Here is a 10,334-nt window from a genome sequence, read left to right as displayed (position 1 = left end):
TCAAGTTATTTCCTTTCAACTTAAATAGCCAAAAACTTACCACTTCCACACGGATAGGGAGGATAACTATTAACAGTTATTTAACCTTTAACATGAACATTAATCAAACGTAATAATTTTTTCTGGGTACATGATACCATACAGCATCCATATCAAACTTTAACATTAAACTTTCATATCAAGGCGGGGGCCTAAACTAGTGTCCTGCGTGCCACATTTGGCCAGCGTGTTTGAGACCCCTGTCCTATAGACTTAGTGATGTTTTCCAATGTAAAAAAAAAAAATGTGCCGTGGCTCAAAAAAGGTTGAAAAACACTGCCATACAATACAATACCATAATAATTTGGGAGACAAACGCTGCCATCTATCGGATCTGACTGGCTACTGCACATTGGCCCTCAATGGTGAGTATCAAGTATCTGCTCGGTTTAGTTTAGGCCAAACATTTTTAATGAAGTCTCAGACGTCCCATAGTTGTGTATTGTGTTGTGCTAACACGCGTGTCACATGTTACAGCAAAACCACTCCATCTTCTGCCTCCTACCCTCTGGAGTTCGCCTGGAGACCAGAAGGTCAAGGTAAGAACTGAAAGTCCTTCTATACCAGCTCAATATGAAATACATAGGCATCATAAAATATATAGTAAAATAATAAGTTCACAGGCCACATTTGGTATTCGTATAAAAGTTTGTACCAAGTACCACCAAGTGGGACACCGAGACTAACGACCTTTTTCCGGGCAGCGCTCCCATATTTCACTCTCATACACAGACCGCTGTTTGATTAACTGTGCTCTATTTTGGTGTTGCACATTTATCTCGCTGTGGAATCCATATTATGCATAATTTGCTGACACGAGAGCACCGTAAGAGCTGCTGGAGATGACCTCCTCCTGCATGTTATGTAAGAGCGGGAGCACTTGTGTACAATTGAGAACGTCAGGTGCTTTTTTTTTTTAGCTTAGGAGAAGGAACGTGGTAATGGTTTATTTGTTTTCAATATGTTTACATTAAAAAAAATCACATTGACGTGCAGAATTCAATTCGATGACAAAAGAATAAAACTCCAATATGATGTATCCTATCTTATTATCTTATTATTTACTGCAGGGTTGTTCAAAGTGTGGCCCATGAGCCATTTTCTGCCCATGATTTGTTTTCAAAATTTTGAAATATACAGCATTTAGGCCATTATTATAGCAAAAGCTTCATAATAATGACAGATTTTAACACAAAACATATAATATATATATATATATATTTTTTTTTAGCCATAATTTTTAAAAATATAAATAAATATCAAGTTTTGCAATCACATTAAAAAAAATTCAGTTTGTGGAAAATGGTTGTACACCCGTGCTTTACAGTTTAATTATTATTTATGTTTATGACAGTCTTTTCTGCTACCACTAGATGGCAGTGTTGCGTCATTGCAGCGCTAATGATGTTCTGAGATGGGGACAATTTGTGTCATATGCTTCAATTATTTAGTAATTATTACTTTATTATCCTATATATACATTTGCCTATAGTATAATCTGGCCTGTAATATCTCTCTATTGAGTAAATATATCATTTTCTTTTGTTTTAATATATGTTTCATTTCTTGTGAGGTTGTTTTTTGTGCTAGTTATTCACATGATGTACATGATGATTAAAAACAGAAAAATATACAAACTTTTTCAGTGCTTTGGTTCCGATTTTCTACAATAAAAGCTCTGATAAAACATTCCACTGTTCTCAAATATCTTACTTTTTATTTTTCTGCACAAAATAAGATGAAAAATAAATAAACAAATCAAGAATAAAGAAAAATCAATCAGTAATAAATAAATATAATAATAATAATAAAACGGAAAATAATAAAAACTTAAGAAACCACATATAGTTGGTGGGTAGACAAATTATTTTTTTCCGATTAAAATGAACAAAGCATTATTAGAGCCCTGTAGACATGACAAAACACGACTATAGTCACATTTATACTCTTTTTATTTACAACATATTGCGCAACTGCAACTGTCTTGAGACACATGCTAACTCGCAAACTAGAGAGCTAGCCACCTAAACGGTAGCCTTCAAGTTATTTCCTTTCAACTTAAATAGCCAAAAACTTACCACTTCCGCACGGATAGGGAGGATAACTATTAACAGTTATTTAACCTTTAACATGAACATGAATCAAACGTAATCATTTTTTCTGGGTACATGATACCATACAGCATCCATATCAAACTTTAACATTAAACTTTCATATCAAGGCGGGGGCCTCAAACTAGTGTCCTGTGGGCCACATTTGGCCCGCGGGCCGCATGTTTGAGACCCCTGTTTTAGATTAACATAGATGCCATTTATTTTTGGTCTGCCTGGTTTTAATTTACCAAATGTAAATACAGAAAGCCATTGCTGGTCCCACTCTCCGGGGCCATCAAGTCTTAAGTATCCTTCTTTTTACCCAACTCCAAGCACTGTGACGTTGCAGTGGTCTGTTTTTTTCTACTCTGTACACATAACATGCAAACATCCACCTGTCTGTCAAATAAGTTGTGGTCATGCGATCGAGCTTTAACCAAATGCATTCTCTATGCAGATGTTCTTCACGTCTGGCTGCTGCTAAAACCCCCCCTACCCCCAAGACCGTCAATGGTGCTTCATCGTTCGTGCCGAGAAGAACTCCTACTGTCATCTTTGTGTAAGGGTGCACTCCCGTTGCTTTGTGCCATACGATGTTATTTATATCTACAGGTGAGGTGAAAGCCACAAAAGCCTGATGCTCGCTGGCAATTCATTTGTCTTGTCTTGACCTTTTCCTGCACACAAAGTCACAACTGCATCGCCTCCAGAACAAATTATAGCCAGAGACAAATTGTCCAAAAGCGTAATGTATGGCCTCGGCGGTAGCTTGCCAGTCTTTGATTTATGACGTGATATCACGCTAGAGAGATTAAGTGTAATTAAATGGATTTGGGATGCAAATATTTTGCTATTTTACAACTAACTACCGTGTTGGGCGTGCTGCTTGTTTAAATTACCTCCGGCGCCGCACCCTGCGAGCCCAGCCCGGTGTTTGGTGTTCGTGTGGAAGGATTAATCTTTCCCAGCACGTTATTGAATGCGTTCCCTCTGCTTGGGAGCAGCCGATAAATTGCACTTGTCACAATGCCCCCTGCACCTGCTCTCCATAGCCTTGGAATTCTCCAACAAAGCATCACAATTCTGAAGACGGCACTCGGGGGGGGGGGGGGGGGGGGGCTGTGGAAAAATAGAGTCGCAACAAGGATGGGGGGGCTGCTTGTGAGGCATGCAAACGGGGGTAGGGGGACAAGCCTTAGAAGTAGAAGCATTGCATAGGGAGGCAGATGGTATGGAACCTGTTGTCTCACATGCAAAGAAGGAAAACGTTTGTGTAAGGTACATAAAATATAAGGTAACATTGTTTAAAAAATGTTTAAAATGCATAAATATGCTTAGAGTATTTAAGAGTAGTAATAGTTCATGTCATACATATAAAATTCAGTTGTTTGTTTCTAAAATAACCAAATCTCCATTGTTGGCGTTTGGGTGTAATACCGTAATGTCCAGTAGGGGGTGCTAGCAGCAATGGTGGTATAGAGTAGGTGACAAAACGACAGAGGAAGAAGAAATCCAGAGGGTGAATATACGTCAAGTCATTGTGGATTGTCTTCCTTATTCTGTACCACAGGTTAGTACAAAGTAGAGATAATTTATATTTTAACGGCTGTAAAGAGTTTAGAAAGTTGCTAGAGTAAACAGCTGACTAGTAAATATTTGTTACAAAATGTGTTGTAGAGCATTTGAACATAAGGGAAACGGCTAATGCTAGCAAGCCTGAATGTACAGTTAATAGCATGAAGCAGGCTAATTTACATATGTGAAATGTGTCTGGAAACAAATTGGTAATTGTTGATGTTATCATCTTATGATATCTGAAATGTTATTTTGAGAGGAAGAATAAATCCTGAGGGTGAATATATGTGAATATACGTCAAGTCTAAAATAACCAAATCTCTATTGTTGGCGTTTGGGTGTAATACCGCAATGTCCGCTAGGGGGTGCTAGCAGCGATGGTGGTATAGAGTAGGTGACAAAACGACACAGGAAGAAGAAATCCAGAGGGTGAATATACGTCAAGTCATCGTGGATTGTCTTCCTTATTCTGTACCACAGGTTAGTACCAAGTAGAGATAATTTATATTTTAACGGCTGTAAAGAGTTTAGAAAGTTGCTAAAGTAACCAGCTGACTGCTAAGTATTTGTTACAAAATGTGTTGTAGAGAATTTGAACATAAGCGAAATGGCTAATGCTAGCAAGCCTTAATGTACAGTTAATAGCATGAAGCAGGCTAATGGAAAAATGTGAAATGTGTCTGGAAACAAATTGGTAATTTTTGATGTTATCATCTTATGATATCTGAAGTGTTGTTATTTTTGAGAGGAAGAATAAATCCTGAGGGTGAATATATGTGAATATTAACCAAATCTCCATTGTTGGCGTTTGGGTGTAATACCGCAAGTTCCGCTAGGGGTGCTAACAGCGATGGTGGTATAGAATAGGTGACAAAACGACAGAGGAAGAAGAAATCCAGAGGGTGAATATACGTCAAGTCATCGTGGATTGTCTTCCTTATTCTGTACCATAGGTGAGTACAAAGTACAGATAATTTACATTTTAACGGCTGTAAAGAGTTTAGAAAGTTGCTAGAGTAAACAGCTGACTGCTAAATATTTGTTACAAAATGTGTTGTAGAGAATTTGAACATAAGCGAGATGGCTAATGCTAGCAAGCCTTAATGTACAGTTAATAGCATGAAGCAGGCTAATTGAAAAATGTGAAATGTGTCTGGAAACAAATTGGTAAATTTTTATGTTATCATCTTATGATATCTGAAGTGTTATTTTTGAGAGGAAGAATAAATCCTGAGTGTGAATATATGTGGATATACGTCAAGTCATCGTGGATTGTCTTCCTTATTCTGTACCACAGGTTAGTACCAAGTAGAGATAATTTATATTTTAACGGCTGTAAAGAGTTTAGAAAGTTGCTAGAGTAAACAGCTGACTGCTAAGTGTTTGTTACAAAATGTGTTGTAGAGCATTTGAACATAAGCAAAATGGCTAATGCTAGCAAGCTTTAATGTACAGTTAATAGCATGAAGCAGGCTAATTGAAAAATGTGAAATGTGTCTGGAAACAAATTGGTAAATTTTGATGTTATCATCTTATGATATTTGAAGTGTTATTTTTGAGAGGAAGAATAAATCCTGAGGGTGAATATATGTGAATATTAACCAAATCTCCATTGTTGGCGTTTGGGTGTAATACCGCAATGTCCGCTAGGGGGTGCTAACAGCGATGGTGGTATAGAGTAGGTGACAAAACGACAGAGGAAGAAGAAATCCAGAGGGTGAATATACGTCAAGTCATCGTGGATTGTCTTCCTTATTCTGTACCACAGGTTAGTACCAAGTAGAGATAATTTATATTTTAACGGCTATAAAGAGTTTAGAAAGTTGCTAAAGTAAACAGCTGACTGCTAAGTATTTGTTACAAAATGTGTTGTAGAGCATTTGAACATAAGCAAAATGGCTAATGCTAGCAAGCCTTAATGTACAGTTAATAGCATGAAGCAGGCTAATTTAAATATGTGAAATGTGTCTGGAAAAAAATTGGTAATTTTTTTATGTTATCATCTTATGATCATTTTCTTATATTATGCACACATTCTAAAAATATGAATTTCCTATGGGAAATATATCTTCAGATTTATTCCATGATAAAGGTATGATATGGGAGGTGTTACACTTTTTTTTTTTAATCATCTATGAGCAACCACCTGAGTATTAGAAGTACGCTAAGCTGCTCATACCGTGCACAAAAATCAATGAGATTGTTTTTTTTTTTTGTTCCGCCTGTTTGAACCCGCTCAACATTTGCAACAGTTTCCATAACCTCGTTTGCGTCCACCGGGCTCCTTGCTACGCTCGCTATACTTACACTGTCACCCGAGTCGATATTCTGTACACTTCATTGAACTCGATAAAGACTATTGAATGTGTGTGTGAAGATTGGACGCGCCTCTCCCACCTACTGTACTACCATTCTTTATTCACTCTACCTGAACCATGTGACTATGTTTATGTCCCGGGTTTCTCCATTAGGTGGCGCTTTTACACTGGACTTCAGTGGTATCCTTCAGAAGCTCTTTTTCTCCAGCTCAGCTCATGCATCTTTATTCATACCCCTCCTCATACTCTTGTTTTTTTATGCCGCGCCCCAAAAGGTCACATGGTGTATATTTTTCTGTGTTTCTGTTTGTTGTTTTTGTCACATTTGGTTGTAAATGGTTTGTCGGGGGGAGCTCACACATCAGTGATTCGCCTCATTTGGCGGTACGGGAGAAAATGTGTTTCCCTCCCCAACAAGGCCATTGACACCTGTTAAATGAATTCCTCCACATCTCCCACTCCATCGTCTGCCTCTTTTTTTTGTTTTCACTCACTCATTCCTCACACTGTCGTCTCCATGTCCTCACTCCCCACCCCACCCCACCCGGCCACTCTTCTCTCTCTTTCACAGTTTCATCCCCAGAGGTGAAGAGCAGTCTCCTGTAATTACCCAAGTGTCTGTGAAATGAATCATTGGGTGGCTGATTGAGCTGCGTGATGGGAAACATCCATCGTGAGTATATAGCACGACTGACTACTCTCTGCAGCCCCGCAGCAGGAGCCTGTGTGCTGGCGCTCAAGGCTGCCTGCCCGGCACGTGCATATTTGATGCCTCTGCTGAGACAGACTGGGTGTGGTCTCCAGCTGCTGCCTGCTCTCCCGCACACCGCCATGATGGTGGGCTGTGATGTAAAAGGCATCTCGTCTCGGCTCACTGCTGCTGCTTGGAATTTGGCGGTATTTTTTTGCAGTATTGTTTGTTTTACCGGTTACATTTTGATACATTTTCCTCAGAGCTTTCAGAAACCTGGTGGTTCGCACATCGGCTTTACAGTTTGGAAATCCTGGATGGAATTACCATTGAAGTATATTTTGTGTGGCACTTCCATAGACTGATATACTAATACTGTAGGAACACAACATACAATAGCAACCTGAAACATCAAAATGCCTCAGAGAAAAAGCTCATAAGGGATAGAAAATTAGTCTACATTCTCTTTCACATTTTACTAGCATTAGAGTGCAACAAAAACATGTACAGTTTTTCATACAAATGTCACATAACTGTTTAGGTAGATTTAGCGTTACAAAGGGAAACTCTGACCTGACCTGAATGTTGGATATGCAGTATTTGTGATTCAGCATTCACGGTAGAGTGGTCCTTATTTTTCAACTTTTGAAATTTCATGCTCTCACCCCACCAATATGTTAGGATAAAGGGGAAAAAAAACATTTGGGCCAAATTTCATCAATATTGATTAATATTTAGAGGTTGCTCACCAACTTTGAAGTTGGACATATTCTGTGCATATTCAGGAGTTTTCGCACATTATGATAATTTGTGCAAAATTGGTTTAATAATGATCATTAATTTGAGTTTATGACAGCATTGGACTTATTGTTTCTTATTATGATGCAGAATATGTGAACTACATATTAAATATGAGTGACAACAGTTCAGTTTTTATTGATATTCTAACATATTTAGAGGGTGAGAGTTGAACATTTCCAAAACAAATATTTAACCCCCCATATAAGGACCACCCTATTTCACGGCCCTGCAAATGTGCACATTTCAGGTAAAAAAATTAAAAAAAATCAGCGAAATACGCATTTTTTTTCTGCAGAAACAACAACATAATACTGTTAGAAAAGTCTGTCTTTATGCCTCATTGATGTTTTTTTTTGTTAAGCGTTGAGATGTCAGACTTTGTTGAGAGGTCCCTGAATGTATAGTTGGCTACACTGCGACTCCGATTACCTTTGTTCTACGTTCATAATCATTCATTAGTGTCTCAAATCTTGCAAGATGAAAACATTCAGGCAAAAAAAAAGTTAAAGAGGACCTATTATGCTTTTTTCACTTTTCTGACCTACAAACGTAGTTAGGAAGAGATTTCACCCTGTGCATTGGTTTCCGCACTTAGGCATGTTTGTTCCATAGAACAGCGTGAACGGAGTGAGCCCTTTTACCCTTGTCTTTTTGTCTTGGTGTGTAAAGGTGGGGCCAATAGTAATCACACAGAGTATATTTTCTTAAAAGTAATATTAGAATCTTGTTTTGTGTCATTGTCGTATACACAATGGGCTCTAATTTTGTGGCACAGTGTAAGGTGGTGCAGTGTGGCAGAGCGTGGTGCAGCCCACACAGTGGTAATTTGGTCCGGCGCACCACTGTGCGCAGCCAGTTTGGTAATTTGGTAGACTGGACTGTGCTGAAATGGCTGTGGCGGTGCATTGGGGAGGAGGCCACTCGCCAGCTTCGACGTAGTTTATTCGAGGCGCAGGCGAAGCGCAGGCGAGGTACACCTGAAGCGCAGCCGTAGCGCAGCCGAAGCGCAAAATGTCAATTTTCAGCTGGTATTTTTATTATTATTATCAGGAGTGTATTAGGAAATCATTGCTGAAATTGCTTTTGTCATAGAAATATACACTTTACAGTGCTATTTTTTATTCAGGAGTATTCGCACACAAGGTCAGACTGTCTAAACAATTGATGACATTTTTACTCTTACTCATTCGAGAGAGAGAGAGAAGTAGCTTGACGACTTTTAAGAGATGCAAGTTGGCTTTAATCATATTTCTTCTCTGCACTCTAAAGTAAAAAGTCATCACGCTGGTTTACTCCCCGAGTCCACGCTGCCGCTTTTTTTTGTTTTTTTTTTTTACGAAGAAGCGAGATATGAAAACAAACGGCATGCGACAACCGTTCTTCTCCCCAGCTGGCATTAAACATGGCACTTTGTACTGCCGAGAGGATGAGTGCTGTGACAAAGTCAATAGGACAGAGAGAGAAAGAGGAATCCATCATTGTTTAATTAGACTTTATTTCATGGAATGCCAAGCCAAATTGAAAAAAAAAAAAAAACAAAAACGGATTGGGGGGGGTGAAAGCCTGCCATTCTTGGCCAGAACTCATTGTCACAGATTGTGACGGGCTCGGGAGGTTCTGGTTAGTTGCTGATAGTGTTGTTTATTGTTGTCGCCGCACTCTTTCAAGCCAAGACTTAGTCCACACACAAAGACAATTTCTACATGGAATTTTCTATACTTATTAAAGCTGTCTGCACACAACATGACAAGCTGCTTTTCACTATTTATTTTTTGACATGACAGCAACGTCAATCACTGATACTATCGTTTTGCAACTATCTTCTCCTCAGTGGTCCAGATATGCAATATTTGGCTAAGATGTCACCGAGGCTACATCCCTTGCCTCAAGAGTTCTCACTCGCTAAGCTGCTTATATTACCTCAGCTGGTGTGTGTGAGCGGAAACCTCAGTGGTGCTGGAAGTAGCTTTGAGGAGGACAAATGACTTCATGGTTTTTCATCTTGCTAGAAGATGATTTCAAATACAGCGGAAGGCCCCGGCAATTTCACAATTTGACTTATGGTAGCTGAGTTTTTCATCATGTATTAACATCCGTACAAGCGTTTGCCACTGTTTTTAAGAACGGGTAAAGTGCTGCAACACTTTACATTAGGGTGGTCCTTATATGGGGGGTCAAAAATTTGTTTTGGAAATGTTCAACTCTCACCCTCTAAATGTGTTAGGATATCAATAAAAACACACTGTGCAAAATTTTGAATTTTTTTAACAATATTTAGAGGTTGCTCAAGGCCTCTGAATATTTCCAGAATTGCTGGTTTTTGAGGAAATTGTACCATTTTAAGAACGCAAAGCAAAATAAAATAAAACATTACCTTTATTGACTAGTCACTGTGACAGAGTGGTAACCAGAAAAATACAAGTAAATGACATCATTGAAATAAAAGATGAAACACACTTAATTTTTATTTTTCTGCACAAAATTAGATGAAAAATAAATAGACAAATAAAGAATAAAGAAAATCAATCAATCAGTAATAAAGAAATATAATAATAATAATAAAAAAACAGCAAATAATAAAAAGTTAAGAAAGCACATATAGTTGGTGGGTAGACAAATGATTTTTTCCAGATTAAAATGAACAAAGCATTATTAGAGCCCTGTAGACATGACAAAACACGACTATAGTCACATTTATACTCTTTTTATTTACAACATATTGCGCAACTGCAGGGTCTTGAGACACATGCTAACTCGCAAACTAGAGAGCTAGCGACCTCAACGGCAGCCTTCGAGTTATTTCCTTTCATCTTAAAT

At 38.4% G+C, this 10,334-nt stretch overlaps 1 long non-coding RNA gene across 1 annotated transcript; it reads left to right on the top strand.

Annotated features, from left to right (window-relative positions):
* Positions 1 to 3,339: 3,339 nt before the first annotated feature.
* LOC131134945 (uncharacterized) lies at positions 3,340 to 9,648 on the top strand. Its single transcript, XR_009131496.1, has 3 exons — positions 3,340 to 5,004; positions 5,358 to 5,475; positions 6,597 to 9,648. It is a non-coding gene; the product is annotated as an uncharacterized LOC131134945 (long non-coding RNA).
* The last annotated feature ends 686 nt before the right edge of the window (positions 9,649 to 10,334 follow it).

This window comes from Doryrhamphus excisus, chromosome 8 (assembly GCF_030265055.1).
Source record: "Doryrhamphus excisus isolate RoL2022-K1 chromosome 8, RoL_Dexc_1.0, whole genome shotgun sequence".
NCBI lineage: Eukaryota > Metazoa > Chordata > Actinopteri > Syngnathiformes > Syngnathidae > Doryrhamphus > Doryrhamphus excisus.
The sequence above is the reverse complement of the archived record's forward strand: the minus strand, read 5'-3'. Positions and strand labels throughout refer to the sequence as shown.